The sequence below is a fragment of the Oncorhynchus nerka genome, linkage group LG25 (genome assembly GCF_034236695.1).
Source record: "Oncorhynchus nerka isolate Pitt River linkage group LG25, Oner_Uvic_2.0, whole genome shotgun sequence".
Taxonomy (NCBI): domain Eukaryota; kingdom Metazoa; phylum Chordata; class Actinopteri; order Salmoniformes; family Salmonidae; genus Oncorhynchus; species Oncorhynchus nerka.
In genome coordinates this window covers 31461327-31479424 of record NC_088420.1, presented here as the reverse complement: position 1 = coordinate 31479424, position 18098 = coordinate 31461327, and the positions used below count along the sequence as shown (strand labels likewise).

At 42.9% G+C, this 18098-nt stretch overlaps 1 protein-coding gene across 2 annotated transcripts in view; it reads left to right on the top strand.

The window, feature by feature from the left end:
• The first annotated feature begins 7731 nt into the window (after window positions 1-7731).
• The window catches only part of ripor1 (RHO family interacting cell polarization regulator 1), a 133539-nt gene continuing 123172 nt past the window's right edge, over window positions 7732-18098 (top strand). Inside the window, exon 1 of one of the 2 annotated variants that reach the window (XM_029634205.2) lies at window positions 7732-7835. The gene's annotated coding sequence lies outside the window, so the exon portion shown is untranslated. The remainder of the gene's footprint in view (window positions 7836-18098) is intronic. The other variant, XM_065009736.1, reaches the window with a different exon arrangement.

The window sequence follows — 18098 nt, the reverse complement described above, 5'->3', positions numbered from 1 at the left end:
AATGCCTCATAGCCTGCCAGTTAAGTTAATTTATATAGGTCTAGGCCCAGAAGAAATAGACTCCAATTCAGCCCACTTGTTGTTTGTAAAGTCAAATTCAAATGAAGATTATTAGACAAGTCTTTAGTAAAGGTTGAATATTCTATTGTTCAGCTAATATCCCATCTTGCTAAGCTTGTGAAAAACTAGTAATAATACTTTTTACCCTTTCCACATGTTAAAGATGCCAATAGATGAAGTGTTTTATCCACAATCGGCCCCAACCCCAATTAATACATTTGGGCACAGTTGATAGCGTGCTGGACTTCGGGTTAGAATGTTGAGTGTTCGAAACCTGCTCCCTGCTTGTTTCATCACATTATTATGCCGGTCTCAGATCAAATAGCCTGGATTGTTACTCCCATCTCATTCTTCGCTCTCTTCCACGTGTCATTGCAGGATGTACTGTTTTTATTCTGTATCTATGAATTACAAAATAATGTTTCTAGTCTATTGCATAGCTACAATGTGTAATCATTGATGTCCCAGGCGCAGGAGTGGTAAACACTGTTGAAGTGGTATAATTGTAATACAAACTGTACATGCAGACACAGCATTCTTCACAGAATGGCGTTTGATACACCTGGTTTTGGATATGACAGAAGAAAAACTTGCAAAATAGCGATTTTCGTAAATTAACTTTATGACAAAAAAATATGCACAATCGTTTGTTTCTACATTAACTAACATATTCCACTCAATTGTACATTTTTTGTTTGACTTGTTATGACGTTATAACTACTTACATTTGCCTCCCCGTAATGTTTTGTCAGCAATCTTTGCTGAAGAAACTCACCAGAGAAGGGGTGGCAATCGTGTCAAATTCGTCATTGGAACCACTCGATATGATTGGTCATATAAAAACCTTGGGACCCAAATGCGTAGTGAGTATTCTAACTCCCCCTTGTGGTGGTCTGGAGCAATGAAGCCGTGACGCTGGGTACCTCTAAGTCCCGCGTTTTAAGTTCGCAACTTTTGTAGGAGGGACCACTGTAGAGGTTGACAAACAATAAAAACACCAGGGTTTCTGTTTTATGTAGCAATATTTGAGTTGAATATAATTTCTTATGCGTAGATTCTCATAAAGTACTATAAAATGTTACTAATTCTCAATTATACTGTATGTTGTGAATTTGTATTAGAAAGATTCATTAGTACTCTACTTTGTATTTCCATTTAATTCTCTCTGGAAATTGCCAGAGTGAATCAGGGTACTGGAATTTAGACTGCCCTGAACCAACACCTATGTTCCTGCTTCAAGACACTGAAGGAGCTGGCGCAGAGGTATCCACAACTGCTACAATGGCTTTTTAAAAACACAAAAAAACAATTAAAAAAATGTCCCTCTCTTGCTGTTGCCGTGAGCATGTTGTAAAAAAAAAAAAGCCAAAGGTCCTATGGTGAGGCTTATATTTTGCCCAATACTGACCTGCCATGAAAATACACAGAAGCGATGACTTTGTGCAGAAAATGTCATTCTTACAGGGTGACAAGAGCTGAGTGACTTTCCATATTTCCTCTTCCTAATGGTCAAAATGTCAATATTTTTGTGTTGACATGTTGCAGACCCAGTCAGTATTTCCGAGGCCTCCAGGGTGGTTGGTCATAAATGGATTGACGGCAGCATGAATCTGATATTTAACAATTACCGTTGTCGTGAACAACAGGAACAATCCCCCAGGCACACTAGCAGTGATGGGCAAGAAGGAGATGGTGGATTTGTTTTTCACCAATGCAGTGGCACCCATGGTCATCGCTAGAGTACATACAGACACTATCACATGAACTTCTGAAGACTTTTATCTTACTGTTTCATTGTTTACCTACACCCTGCTCAGAAATGTTGTAATAGTGTACTTCAGTGGAGGCTCCTCAGAGGAGGAAGGGGAGGACCATCCTCCTCAGTGAATTTTATAACAATAAAAATAGTGAAACATTAAAGTTATCCTTTTTAGATAAAACTATACTAAATATATTAATGTCACCAAATCATTTATTAAAACACACTGTTTTCAAATTGTCTACAGTAGTCTTAGCAGCACTCTGTAGGGTAGCACCATGGCTTCTGTCCTCCTACGGGTACATTGACTTCAAAACAAAACCTAGGTTGGTCTTGGTTCTCACCCCCTTCCATAGACTACACAGTAATTATGACAACTTCCGGAGGACGCCCTCCAACCTATCAGAGCTCTTGCAGTGTGAACTGACATGTTGTCCACCCAATCAAAAGATCAGAGAATGAATCTAGCACTGAAAGCATAAGCTACAACTAGATAACACTGCAGTGCATACAATTTGGTGAGTAGATGACTCAAAGAGAGAGAACGACAGTAGTGGAACAGTTTTTAAGAAATTACCTTCTGAAATGGTTTCTGACAGATTGTGCAGAAATTCTTTGATTGTACAAACCAACAGTTTCAGCAGCTGTCCAGGTGGCTGGTCTCAGACCATCCCGCAGGTGAATGCCGGATGTGAAGGTGGCGTAGTTACATGTGGTCTGCGGTTGTGAGGCCCGGTTGGACATACTACCAAATTCTCTAAAATGACGTTGGAGGTGGCTTATGGTAGAAACATTTTCATTAAATTATCTGGCAACAGCTGTTATGGACATTCCTGCAGTCAGCATGCCAATTGCATGCTCCCTCAAGACTTGAGACATCTGTGGCATTGTGTTGTGTGACGAAAAACATTTTAGAGCTACCTTTTAATGTCCCTAGCACAAGGTTTACCTGTGTAATGATCATGCTGTTTAATCAGCTTCTTGATATGCCACACCTGTCAGGTGAATGGATTATCTTGGCAAAGGAGAAATGCTCACTAAGAGGGATGTAAACAAATTTGTGCACACCATTAGAAAAATAAGCTTTTTGTGAGTATGGAACATTTCTGAGATCTTTCATTTCAGGTTATGAAACATGGGACCAACACTCTACATGTTGCATTTATATTTTTGTTCAGTATACTTCCATGCTGAATAATAATAATAATAATAATAAGATGTGGATCAAATGTTTTTGTCCTATTGTCCACTAGGCGGTGCTAAACATGCTGAACACTGTCTTGTGGAGTACTTCAATGGATCAAATGTTTGTCCTATTGTCCACTAGGCGGTGCTAAACATGCTGAACACTGTCTTGTGGTGTACTTCAATGGATCAAATGTTTGTCCTATTGTCCACTAGGCGGTGCTAAACATGCTGAACACTGTCTTGTGGTGTACTTCAAGTGGTGGTATTCTGGTCTTGGCCATCCACCCTGGCTGGGTGAAAACTGGCATGGGAGGCCCACTTATGAGTAATGGAGGCGGGGAGAAAATGACCTGGTTTCATGGATTATATCGAGTGCTATTTGCATGTTTATGTAAAATAAAACTATTGCTTAAAAGCCCACAATGGCGTTCTGCACAATGCACTCTACATTACTCTGAAGTAGCAAAACTCATATGATAATAACATATGTGTTTATAAGTGTAGAATAAGGTAGGACTAGAGTCATATGAGATTGGCATAGATCTGGTAACTGTCTGTCTGTCTGTAGTGTGTTTCTGTTCGACAGGTGCTGATGAGGACTGAGGACAGTGCCAAAGTCATGCTGAATGTGATGTCAACCCTCACAGAGAAGCACAATGGCAGCCTTCTGGACTGGGAAGGGAATGGTATCCCATGGTGATGATGTTCCAGGCCAACGGTTCAGTCTCTGGGACCAATAGACTTCTGAGATCAGGGTTCTATGAAAGACTCTCTTAGTACAACAGTACTGAATACTGTTTTGTCTTCTTAAAAGGGAAATCTGGGATTCGAAAAACAACAAAGCGGCACCCCGCTACTTGTTTTGGTTAGCAGCTGAAGGATGGGGCTGGAGAAATGGAACCACTCTCAAATTCAGGCTCAAATCTCAAATCTCTTGACAAGGTCGCAAGTTGTTGTACTCTCTACCGCACCTACTGTCTCTAACTCCTGAATGCTCAACTATGAAAAGCCAACTGACATTTACTCCTGAAGTGCTGACCTGTTCCAACATCTACAACCACTGTGATTATTATTATTATTTGACCCTGCTGGTCATCTATGAACGTTTGAACATCTTGGCCATATACTGTTATAATCTCAACCTGGCACATCCAGAAGAGGACTGGCCACCCCTCAGAGCCTGGTTCCTCTCTAGGTTTCTTCCAAGGTTCCTGCCTTTCTAGGGAGTTTTTACTAGCCCCCGTGCTTCTACATCTGTATTGCTTGCTGTTTGGGCTTTTAGGCTGGGTTTCTGTATAGCACCTTGTGACTTCGGCTGATGTAAAAAGGGCTTTATAAATACATTTGATTGGTTGACTTAGGTCACTATAGTATTTTTACAAAGGGATAAATACTTTTTATTCGCTCACCTGCCTCACTTTTACAAAAATGAAATCCGTTAAACTTTAAAAGAATGTGGATGGCCTAATGGAAACAATCTGCATAATATTTCCACTGTAGGATGTCATCAAATGTTTCATTCTGATTCAATTGCTGGGAATTTCTTAACTTAATAAACTGGCAGCGACTCTCATGGATAATTTATCATCCTCGAATAACAGCTTATCATTATTATGGACACAAAACAAAATGTGTCAACAGCATATATTGTATTATCTGTTCATACAAGAACTTATTCCTTTACTTTGTCCGACTTCCCCAAAAGACAGCTCTAGTTAAGACTATATACAGTGGGGCAAAAAAGTATTTAGTCAGCCATCAATTGTGCAAGTTCTCCCACTTAAAAAAATGAGAGAGGCCTGTAATTTTCATCATAGGTACACTTCAACTATGACAGACAAATGAGGGAAAAAAATCCAGAAAATCACATTGTAGGACTTTTAATGAATTTATTTACAAATTATGGTGGAAAATAAGTATTTGGTCACCTACAAACAAGCAAGATTTCTGGCTCTCACAGACCTGTAACTTCTTCTTTAAGAGGCTCCTCTGTCCTCCACTCGTTACCTGTATTAATGGCACCTGTTTGAACTTGTTATTAGTTTAAAGGACACCTGTCCACAACCTCAAACAGTCACACTCCAAACTCTACTATAGCCAAGATCAAAGAGCTGTCAAAGGACATCAGAAAAAAAATTGTAGACCTGCACCAGGCTGGGAAGACTGAATCTGCAAGCAGCTTGGTTTGAAGAAATCAACTGTGGGAGCAATTATTAGGAAATGGAAGACATACAAGACCACTGATAATCTCCCTCGATCTGGGGCTCCACGCAAGATCTCATCCCGTGGGGTCAAAATGATCACAAGAACGGTGAGCAAAAATCCCAGAACCACACGGGGGGACCTAGTGAATAACCTGCAGAGAGCTGGGACCAAAGTAACAAAGTCTACCATCAGTAACACACTACACCGCCAGGGACTCAAATCCTGCAGTGCCAGACGTGTCCCCCTGCTTAAGCCAGTACATGTCCAGGACCGTCTGAAGTTTGCTAGAGAGCATTTGGATGATCCAGAAGAAGATTGGGAGAATGTCATATGGTCAGATGAAACCAAAATATAACTTTTTGGTAAAAACTCAACTCGTCGTGTTTGGAGGACCAAGAATGCTGAGTTGCATCCAAAGAACACCATACCTACTACTTTTCTGCAAAGGGACCAGGACGACTGATCCATGTAAAGGAAAGAATGAATGGGGCCATGTATCGTAAGATTTTGAGTTGAAACCTCCTTCCATCAGCAAGGGCATTGAAGATGAAACGTGGCTGGGTCTTTCAGCATGACAATGATCGCAAACACACCGCCCAGGCAACGAAGGAGTGGCTTCGTAAGAAGCATTTCAAGGTCCTGGAGTGGCCTAGCCAGTCTCCAGATCTCAACCCCATAGAAAATCTTTGGAGGGAGTTGAAAGTCTGTGTTGCCCAGCAACAGCCCTAAAACATCACTGCTCTAGAGGAGATCTGCATGGAGAAATGGGCCAAAATACCAGCAACAGTGTGTGAAAACCTTGTGAAGACTTACAGAAAACGTTTGACCTCTGTCATTGCCAACAAAGGGTATATAACAAAGTATTGAGATAGACTTTTGTTATTGACCAAATACTTATTTTCCACCATAATTTGCAAATAAATTCATAAAAAATCCTACAATGTGATTTTCTGGATTGTTCACCCTAATTTTGTCTGTCATAGTTGAAGTGTACCTATGATGTACATCTTTTTAAGTGGGAGAACTTGCACAATTGGTGGCTGACAAAATAGTTTTTTGCCCCACTGTAAGAAAGGTTAAACCAATGGGCAAAATGAGCCATCCTAAAGTTGTTTTTTCATGCAGCTGTCCCTGTGATGGGCCTCATGCTATCACAGCAGATTAGTGGCAGAACGAAATGGAAAACAGAGTAAAATATGGAAGGAGGGGTGAAAGACAGATGATGGGGACATAAAGAGGACAATGCAGATGGATTCCTATTATAGCTTGTGTAAATTAATCTGGTGTAGATATGTATAGATTGCATTTAGATTACAGTTACAGTGCTGTCTGTGTTGTTAATTGGATTCTTTCGACCCTTCTTAATTTCTTTCTTTTTACTTTTTGGATTATGTGTCTATTGTTTTGTTTTACTGCATTGTTGGAGCTAGAAATACAAGCATTTCTCTGCACTTGCGATAACGTCTGCAAATCTGTGTACGTGACCACTTTTAACTTTTTGGATTATGTGTGTATCGTTTTGTATTGCTAGGTATTACTGCATTGTTGGAGGTAGAAACACAAGCATTTCACTGCACCTGTGATAACACCTACAAATCAGGTTTCCGATTTACACCCCTCTATCTCCCCACTCTTACTGAAGGCCAACCTGATCTCCAGGGGCCAGGCGGATGTGCGTGCTGGGGGTCATGACAGGGGAGAAAGCGCTAGTGTTAGAGCAAACGGGAAGTGTGGACTGGTAAAACTGCTGACTGAAGCTTAAAGGCAGATCAAATCCAAGGGGCAGGGGCTGATGGCTTATAAGCACTAACATTTTAAGAGCTTTGCAATATTGCACTCAATAGCAAACATTAAGAAACCACAACATTAAATCAGTTTCTTCAACATCACCAATATAGTCATAACCCAGTTGTCATAACCTAGTAATTACAGTGTCTGTAGGGTGAGATCAAGTAATGTGTAAGATGACCCTTCCATGGTGACACAGAACATTTGAGAAATGCTGAATGTTACACCAAAGGGACATGTGTTGCCAGTATGGAAATGTTGTTCCTTGTGTTGGTGGTACAAGTTTAGGCACAGCGCTTTTTGGTGTGTGTACCAATTGTAGTGCAGTCACTCACTGTCCATACAGAAAGGTGCGACAGTCTTCTTGTTTGACGATGGATACAGCTATGGGACATCTACTAAGCAGTTGGAGACAACAGAATCGTGTGTGTAAGTGAAGTGAAGTGCGTTTCAATGTCCAGCTGTTAATCCTTAATCACTTTATCGGATTGCAGAGATCATGCATTCTCATAGGGTTTAGTATTGTGTCAACAAATGGTATAGGATTAGACGAAGGGTTAACTGTCCATCACATGTTGAAATGAACAAAGACAAAAAGGGCAGTTGCATTTATCGGGGCAGGTCACTCCTCAACTGTCTGTAAAACAAGTGCGAGAAGGGTAGCCAATAACGCAATTTACGTGGCTCATCAAAAGCGCAAAAGAGGTGGGACATTCGAGGGGAGTTCTGCTGTACCACTTGCATGGGAGTTTGAACTTGAAAGCCTTATTTTGTCTCTACTGTGTTGGTGCTCCTCATTATTGTTCTTCCGCTTACATTTCGGACTAAAGTCAAGGTAAGGCAGTGCTATTTTTGGCGTTTTGATCAGTATCTGTAACCAGGTTTCCCTTCAACCTTTCCATGCAAGTAAAGTACCCCAATGGGCACAGACATCAGTTCAATGTCTAGTTTTGATTTGCATAGTTGAGTTGTCAACTAACGTGAATTCAAGGTGAAATCAACAAAAAATGTCACGATGCCATTGGATAGAAAAAAAAGCTGCATTAAGTAACTTTTTGGGCGACTCGATCAAATTCACACAGAAATGTTTGTTATAGATCTATCATTCTCATTGAAAGCAAGTCTACGAAGCAGTAGATATGTTCTATGTGTTTTATTTCTATGCTTCCCGTTCTTAAGTAACATTTTTGCGTCTTTTAATTTCGTTTTTATACGTCAGCTTCAAACATAAATATAACAAATTTTGAAACACATTTTTGTTTATGGAAAATAGATTTCACAGAGGTTTAGATGGTACAATGATTCTCTACACCCCCCATACTCAGTGGACTGCTGACCAGATCCGGACCCAGAACAGGGTCAAGATAGACAGCAGGTCCCGATTAAAAAATATATATATATAATATATATACAAAGACCAGGGAGGTTTGCCATTGCTTCGCAAAGAAAGGCACCTACTGGTAAATAGGTAAAAAAATAAAAAAGCATACATTGAATATCCCATTGAGCATGGCAAAGTTATTAAATACATTTTGGATGGTGTACCAGTACATAGAGTCGCTACAGAGATACAGGCATCCTCCCTAACTCAGTTGCCTGAAAGGAAGGAAACCGATCAGCGATTTCACCATGAGGCCAATGGTGACTTCTTTTGATTTATAACACTTATTTTGTGAGAAAACCATCAGTAGAATTTAAAATGCGATGGAAACCCATTTAACTTGAATTTTGTATTTGGTACATGGGAATTTCATCTGGTGGGAAAATCCGTATATTGTTTTTATGTGGATTTTAGCATATTTGCATTCAAATCTATCGCCAATTGGATGGAAACCTAGCTTGTGATGTGCTCCTAAACTTAAGCACACCACTATGTCTAGTGCCATACAATATCTCTGTGTTGGTTGACAGCTGCTGATTCACAGACAGTTGTACTCTCGTCTAGATACAAGGACTGTCATTCTACATTATTTGTTTGATGTTTGTAAACAATTAAACCATATTTGGGGTTATGATAGGAAAAAAACTCATGGGGAAATTATTTGTATTCTTCCTAAATTAATGGGTAGGCCTAAATATCAACAATCAAAAATACCATTGAACAGATACCCAGATCCCAAATATAAAGGTATTCTTTGCTACTCAGACATCAAACTCCACAACCTAAACACAGTAGCCTACACTTTTCTTATGGCTTTCCATCTTTTGGTGTTTGTTTCCTTAATCCATTGTTGATACAGTCCCAAAATGTTTTGCATGTCTGCAATCAAGGTTTCAAGATACAGAAATGTAAAAATACAGAAAGTGTCACAGTATGATGCAAAATATATTTTTTAAGTCTAATTTTCCTTTAACTAACTATGTGGTAACTGAGAAATTGGACTGTTTTTCTGTCCCACAGTCCTGTTGTTTAATCATTAGCTCATTGGTATTGGTTGGTTCTGAGCCAGCCTGGGACATTCCCAGTGGAAGAAGCTGAACTGACAGTGCCCACCCCACCTCACCCCTCCCCAGACTTTCGTTGTTGTACACAAGCACTCTCGTTGCCCAGACAACGGATAGCTTTTTGGGGAGGGTTTCTCAATATCAGGAGGGCTTTCATGGAGGAGAAAGGGTGACAGCCTGTCTTCCAGCCTCCCACATGGATAAAATAACATTCAGAAAGTTGTTTTCATCCAGGGAATCTGTGCCATGTCTAAGGGAATACATGTTGTATCCATGAAAACTGTATCTTACAGTTTTTTTATTGCTTTGGTGCAATTTTCACAATTACGTGGTCAGGTTTCACAACTCTTAGTACAAAAGTCAAAACGAACTTTAAGCACATTTTCAACTGACTGAGTACATCACACATAGTCACTTTTTCACCAAACGTTTCACATTGCAATAAATGTTCATAGAGTACTTGCTTTTCACAATGTAATGCTCACATTACTTTTGATATGATTGTTTTCTCATTTGTTAATACATTTCACTATTATTTAATCCAACTTCTCTTAATTGATAATCACTTAACCGTTTGGTAAACCTATACATTTTAAACTGGTTTGTTTACTATAGATATTTTGAGACCTGCACAATGAAAATGTATGTTTGTAAAGTATACAGATATAAAGCATGATTTATACCACAATGTTCTATTATGATGATTACTATTATGATTTTACTGCAGAGTAAAAACAAATAAAATCTGATATTGACAGGAAGAGACATGTACTGCATCTAACAAACGCATCCCTTATACAGTAAGTATGTATCCAAAATGAAGTTGCTGGGGTCTTTTGGCAGCTAGGTTTTCACACTGCTTCACTCATTGCATTGGCCAATTATTTCGTAAATGATTCCATTTACATAGCAGACACTTTAATCCAAAGCAGTCTAAGGCACTGCTGTGGCCGGGGGTCCCATAGGACGGCGCACAACTGGCCTTGCGTCATTTGGGTTAGGGAAGGGTTTGGCCGGTGGGGCTTTACTTGGCTCATCGCAATCTCTAGCGACTCCTTGTGGCGGGCCGGGTGCATTCAATAGCGCTTTGCACACTCTTTTCTGCATCTAGTTGATCTATCATTAGTCCAACAGTTGCAATCGAGAGTGTTTTGTTCCGTTTGCTTCTGTTTAAGAAACATTTTTCAACAGGATCAGTGCAATGAATACACCCCCAAATGCAATGAATACACCCCACACACACAAACAATTCACTTTCCTAGCAGCCACATACAAACAGCTCGTTGTACATATAATTCCTTCTCGCATCCATCTACGTTTCCATTCGTTTTGTGGACTTCAGTGCACAACACATCAGCTGTCTGTGAACAGGCAATTGTTTTTTATCCAAGCCAAACCAAGCTAACACACAGCCTACATCGTTGCCACATCATAGTCAACATAGCTACTAAAACTAACGCGTTAGAAAACCCACTAAAATCATCAATCATGCAGTACAGCAGCAAGCAGTTTAGCAGTTACACTGGTGGGCCCTGATGGCAGTAAATTAATTAAACCAAAAGATTACCTTGATTCGGAAGAGTTCCAGTGTTGCATAGCAATAACCAGCTACCTCCCCTTCCCCTTCCTCTCTGTTTGAGCCAGGTGTTTGAGTAGGCTGCATTTGATGCTAGCTAAGTAAGTGAAAATGAAAGTGAAATAAATATATATTACGAAATATAGCTAACTCTCTCTCTTTCTCTCTCTCTCTCTCTTGCTTCTCATTAATTTTGGAAGAAATTAATTTGTTCAAAACTGTTCAACTATTGTCTTTCTCTCTCTTTGAGTCAACTATTCACCACATTTTATACACTGCAGTGCCAGCTAGCTTTCAGTACTAGATTCATTCTCTGGTCCTTTGATTGAATAGACAACACACAGTAGTTTTAGAATTGTTAGTTAGATTACTTGTTGGTTATCACTGCATTGTCGGAACTATTTCGCTACACTCGCATCTGCAAGAGCAAATAAAATTTGATTTGATTTGATTTGATTTGAATAGACAACATGTCAGTACATGCTGCAAGAGCTCTGATAGGTTGGAGGGCGTCCTCTGGAAGTTGTCATAATGGCTGTGTAAGTCTATGGAAGGTGGTGAGAACCGTGAGCCTCCTACATTTTGGATTGAAGTCAATGTGCTCAGAGGAGGACAGAAGCTAGCTGTCCTCTGGTTAGAATATGGTGCTACCCTACAGAGTGCTGCTGAGGCTACTATAGACCTTCATTGCAAAATATTGTGTTTTAATCAATCATTGGGTGAGGTGAATATATTATAGTTTTATCTAAGAAGTCTAACTTTTTTTATGTTTCATTATTTACATTATTCAAAATTCACTGAGGAGGATGGTCCTCCCCTTCCTCCTCTGAAGAGTCTTCCCTGAGTGAGTCCATACAAAGTGAGTCCATACATTTTCGTATGTGACCACAGTGGGAATCAAACCCACAACCCAGGGCCCAGTTTTTCCAAAGTTATCTATCCGTATTTCGGCTATCAGATAGGATTAAATGCATAAAAACATAATTAATAGAACGTGAGTCCCCGTTCAAGTCAATGATATGTTCAGTCTATTCATTCTATTTCTATGCATATAATCCTATCTGATAAGCAAAATAGATAGATAACTTTTGAAAAACTGGGATTGGCAACAACACTTCCTCCACACTGACTCTTAACACAGGGGACCCCCAGAGGTGTGTCCTCAGCCCTCTGTTGTACTCCCTGTTCACCCACGACTGTATGGCTTTGTACAACACCAACTCCATCATCAAATTTGCTGATGACATCAGAGTTGTAGGCCTGATAACCAACAACGACGAGTTAGCCTATAGGAAGGAGGTAAGTGGGGTGGCAGGTAGCCTAGTGGTTATAGCGTTGGGCCAGTAACCGAAAGGTTGCTGGATCGAATCCCCGATCCCCATTACCATCGGGCAGACGATCTGATACCAATAGGCTCAGGGACAGTTTCTATCTACAAGCCATCAGAATGCAGAACAGCGGTAGTGTGGACTGGCCACCTGCTCTGATTCTCCAGACCTTAGCACACATGCACTCCCTCACGCACACACCAGGGTTGGGGAACACTGCTTTATGCCAATGACAAGGTGGATAGTTAGCCAACAAGCAGAGATCATATTGTAACGGTTTTGACTTGAGGTTATTATTTATAGGGGTGCCAGGTAGGTTGTGCCTACCAGAGAAAACATTGGTTTCTCCTTTTAGTTTGGGTGGGAATGAGTCCCATCTGGTCCGTCAAGTCTACACCAATACAAAGGACTTATGTAAAAGTCAGGATGGAAATAAACTTTTCATAAACCCTTAAAACATTGGAAAGAACTTCAAAAACAACTATACTCTTTTGTGTGGGTTGTATTAACAACATCAATGATTACACACACATATAATAATATAACACAATGAGTTCTGGTTCCTCCAGAAATGTCCTGTACCTCGGGCCTAAAAAGAGTCCTGCCCGGTAGAGTTCAGGGAACTCAAGTGACTTCTGTCACGCAATGTTTGTCAGTTCATTCCGTGTAGCGTAAACCCAGTATTAATCATACCATCAATAGAACAATAAGTTTACCACAGAACTTTAAAGCGTATCAACTCTTAATAAGTCCTCAACTACAACTAACTACATAAATCACAGTATACATCACATCAAAACAAATGAAATACCGTATACAAAAAGGTGGTAGTCAGTCGGTCAGTCAGACAATCCAATCCGCCAATAGATCTCCCACAGAGAAAGGCCACGAAGAACGGAGAGGTGTAAGTCCAGGGATGCAAAGAGTGGATCCGATCCTGGGTAAACTCTTTTAGGCAACAAAACACACGTTTAACGGCAACAAAACAACGGAATAGAAAAGCTTCGGGAACTGAGGGTTGAACACATCCTCAGTCACGTCTCCATCACAACCCCACTTTTGCGCAGCTGATGCTGGCTATTTAATTGGGAATTAAAGGGAAAGCGCCCTATTGGAAGGAGCTGCACTGAGATGGTTCAGAAAAATTCTGGGCCGTCACACAACCCCTCCCCTGGAAAAAGCCGACCATTGCCCTGGAAGGCACATCTTGGTCGGCGAAACCGAGAAAGGTCTCCTCATCGCTTTCCTCTACAAAAATATTTGTGACTTTTTGGAGCTCACGCTCCTCAGCTGAGGGGTCACAGGCCTTAAGGTGTGAGACTTCTGGGTCTGGGAATCCGAGAAAAGTCTCCGCACTTTCCTCTTCAAAGATATCCAGGACCTTGCGGCGCTCAATCGCCTCCAATTCCTCAGCCGAGGGGTAACAGGCCTTAAGGCGTGAGACATGGACAATGCGCATATCTTCACCTGTGTCCTCTTTCACCACTCGGTAGTTCAAAGGGCCCATCTGCTCCACAATCCTATATGGTCCTTGCCATTTAGGAGCGAGCTTGGCCGAGAAGAATTGTTCAGCTTTCGAGTAAGGATGAGAGCGAAGCCACACCCGATCACGAAGCTGGAACTGCATGTCTCGTCTGTTCTTATCATAATTCCTCTTCTGCTTGAGTCGAGCCTGGATCATGTTCTTTGAGACAAGAGCTCTCAAGTCATGGAGTTGGACTACCTGGTCATAGCAAGCAGCGTCTGGAGTAAGCTGCTGGGGCTGTAGCACCATATCCAAGGGTCCTCGGAGAGGACGACTTAGGTTCAGCTCTGCAGGTGTGACTCCAGTGGACTCTTGCACAGCAGAATTCAGGGCAAATCGAAACTCGTGAAGGTGCTTGTCCCAGTGCTTGTGCTGGGTCCCTACATAGGAAGCAATCATTGTCTTCAAGGTTCGATTTACTCTCTCAGTGAGATTGGTCTGTGGGTGATAGGCCGTGGTCAACTTCTGTCTCAGGTTCCATCTTTGGCAGGTCTCCTCAAAGAGATCAGAGACAAATTGGGAACCTCGATCAGACAGGATGTAATCAGGCACTCCCCAGCGAGTCAGGATCTCTTTCGTAAGGATGTTAGAGACGGTCCTTGCTGTGGCCTGACGCAGGGAAAAGAGTTCCACCCACTTTGAATAATAATCAACAAAAACAAGCATGTACACATTCTGATTGGAGCTTCTAGGAAATGGACCCATCAAATCCACTCCTAACATTTCCCAAAGTCGGGTAACCACCGTTTGCTGCAACATGCCAGCAGGCTTTCTACCTTCTGGTTTGTACATTTGACAAACCTGACAGTTTCGGATGTGTGACTTCACATCCATGCTCAGATGTGGCCAGTACAGTAACGCTTGCAACCGCTTGTAGGTTTTGAACCTGCCCAAATGACCAGCTAATGGGTCTTCATGGAAATGTTGAAGCAGTTGAAGGCGTAGAGTTTCAGGTATGTACATTTGGTAGAGTGTTCTGTGAGGTAATTGTACAACTCGGTAGACTTTATCTTCGATGATGGTCAGCTTTGTGGTAGGATTGACCATCTTTTCTCCATCTTCCAGGATAGTCTGGTACAAAGCCTGTACTTCTTGATCATCCTGTTGGGCTTTCCATATGGCCTCATCAGAGATGGGAAAGTCCGTGACATATGTCTCCATAGCCAACGTCTCCTCCTGTGACAATGGGTACACTTGATTCCTGGGCAGTGCAGCGTTTACCTGGAGGTTTATCACGCAATCCCCCTGTCGATGGGGTGGTAATTGGGTCGCCTTCTTTTTACTGAAGGCGATAGCCAAATCGGCATACTCAGCGGGAATGCGCACGGTAGGAACCTGGTCTGGACTCTCCACCGTCGTCGCACAGATGGAAACTCCTACACACCTGCCTGAAAACTCATCAGACCACCCCTGGAGAGCTCCCTGTCTCCACGAAATCTTAGGATTGTGACTAGCCAGTCAGGGAACACCCAACATCACCGGAAGCGCAGGTGAATCGATAAGGAACAGACTAATCCGCTCCTTATGATCCCCCCACGTAATCATCTCCAGTGGAACCGTGGCCTCCCTGACCAGCCCTGACCCTAACGGTCGACTATCTAAGGAGTGCACGGGGAAGGGGGGGTCTCTCTGTACTAATGGAATCCTCAATCTCTGGGCGAGTCAGCAATCTATAAAGTTCCCAGCTGCACCTGAATCGACTAGCGCCTTATGCTGGAGAGAAGGAGAAAACTTAGGGAAACAAATTAATAAAAATATGTGACCAACAGGAAGCTCTGGGTGAGTGTGGTGTTGACTCACCTGGTGTGACCGAGAAGTGTTCTGCCTGCCCTCTTGACTCCCAGATGGACTCCTCCAGCACCAACCAGAAGTGTGCCCTCTCCGGCCACAGCTGGTGCAGGAGGAGCCTCCTCCTCCGGTCTCCCTAGATGCAGCCCCCCCTAGCACCATAGGTATGGGAGCGGGAGGGCCAGGAGGTGGAACAGACAGGACCCTTTCAGAACGTCTGTGAGCAGCCAGCAGATTGTCTAGCCGGATCGACAGATCTATGAGCTCGTCCAGGGTGAGTGTAGTGTCCCGACAAGCCAGCTCCCTGCAGACGTCCTCTCTCAGGCTACACCTGTAATGGTCTATTAGGGCCCTGTTGTTCCACCCCGCCCCAGCGGCCAAGGTCCGGAACTCCAGCGCGAAGTCCTGCGCACTCCTCGTCCCCTACCTGAGATGGAATAATATCTCACTTCGGGTAGTGGGCCCTCGCCGAGTCGGGCCCATTCCAGACGGCATTGGCCCACTCCAGGGCTCTACCCGTCAAGCAAGAGACGAGGACACTCACGCTCTCCTCGTCCGAGGGAGCTGGCCGAACGGTGGCCAGGTAAAGCTCGAGTTGGAGCAGGAATCCCTGGCACCCCGCCGCCGCTCCATCGTACTCCCTCGGAGGCGCAATATGCAGGGCACTGGTACCGGATACCGCTGGAGGAGGATGTAGCGTTGCAGATGGGGGGGTTGGAGGGGAAGTAGGGAGACCACTCCTCTCCCATCGGTCCATCCTCTCCATCATCTGATCCATCGCTGATCCGATGCAATGGAGGATGGACGTGTGATGAAGGACACGCTCCTCCATCGTGGGGAGAGGGGTGGTCGCTGCTCCTGCTGACTCCATTGTAATGGTGCGGGCTTCTGTAACGTTCAAAGAGTGATAGGTGTGGAGTCAGGCGCAGAGAGCAGAGGATTTGGGAAAACGCTTTAATGTCTGTACAGGAATAGCGCACAAACGGGTGACGCAGAACACAGGCGTAAAACACTCTACCCGAGTACAAACTGGTACATACGCTGGACAGCGACAATCCCAACAAAAAACAGGAACACCTCTTGACATAACAGCAAACAAGCCTGCACAAACACAGGCGGGCTAATATAACTTAAATAACCCCAACCCAAAAACCCCAACAAGGAACAGGTGAAACCAATTAGACAAAACCAAACGAAAAGGGGAAAAAGGGATCGGTGGCAGCTAGTAGACCGGCGACGACGACTGCCGAGCGCCACCCGAATGGGAAGGGGAGCCACCTTCGGTGATATTCGTGACACAAAGACTTAATTTACAAACGAAGCATATGTGTTTAGTGAATCCGTTAGATCAGAGGGAGTAGGGATGACTATGGATGTTCGCTTAATTAGTGTGCGCTTGGACCATTTTCCTGTCCTGCTCAGTACTTCTGGGCCTCAGGGAAAATGTATGGAGTAAAAAGTACATTATTTTCTTTAGGAATGAGGTGAAGTAAAAGTTGTCAAAAATATAAATAGTAAAGTACAGATAACCCAAAAACTCTTTAAGTAGTACTTTAAAGTATTTTTTACTTAAGTAGTTTACACAATTGACAGAGCGTGCCGCAGTGTGTGTAGGGGGGCTATGGAAAAGCCACTGGGGTGGTTGGGTTTCCATAAAAAGTGGGGGAAAAGCGCTTCTCATCTATGGTAGGCTAAGTGAATAATGTGATACGCCTCCGCCTGTAATATTTAATTTTGATTTATAAGGTGGGGTCAAGTTTACTGTTGAAGCTGCTTCACTCAACTCTGCCTCACGCCCCACCACTACACAGATTAGTTAGCTTCTTAGCGAGCTGTAAAGAGCGTAGTGTTATTAGCCTTTGCCTATTTAGCTAGCTCGAACCAGCTAATCTGCCACTGCCACGATGGATATCAGAAATTGGCTTTGCCAAGGTACCCAAACAAAGCCAAAGGAGAATGATAGCAACTAGCAGCAGCAGCAGCAGCAGCATCAAACCACAGAGGCTGCCACCAAGCCCAGCAGCAATGATGCTGCCGAGCTTCAGATAGCTTTGCCTGCAGAGCCTACCCACCCTTCCATTAGTGCCGCCAGGATAATGGCTCCACAGCCCCCTACACCTCCGACTGTTCCTGACGATCTTGGAACAGAGGAGCCAGCTCTGGTTAGCCTAGAATCCTACCCTAGCTGCAGGTTTTCTGTCCAAATTTTTTACATTTAATAGCACCTGGTTCATAGGAAGAGAGTAGCTGGAATACTCGGTTACTGCAGATGCGGCATTTTGTTTCCCATGTTGAAAGTTCTGAGTTGGGTCCAATGCTAACGCAGACAAGGACTTCACCCAAGCTGGGTACTCTAACTGGAAGAATTTTATTGATCGTACCAAAGGATTCGCTCGGCATGCATCAAGCAAAGAGCATTTGAAATGCACTGCACTG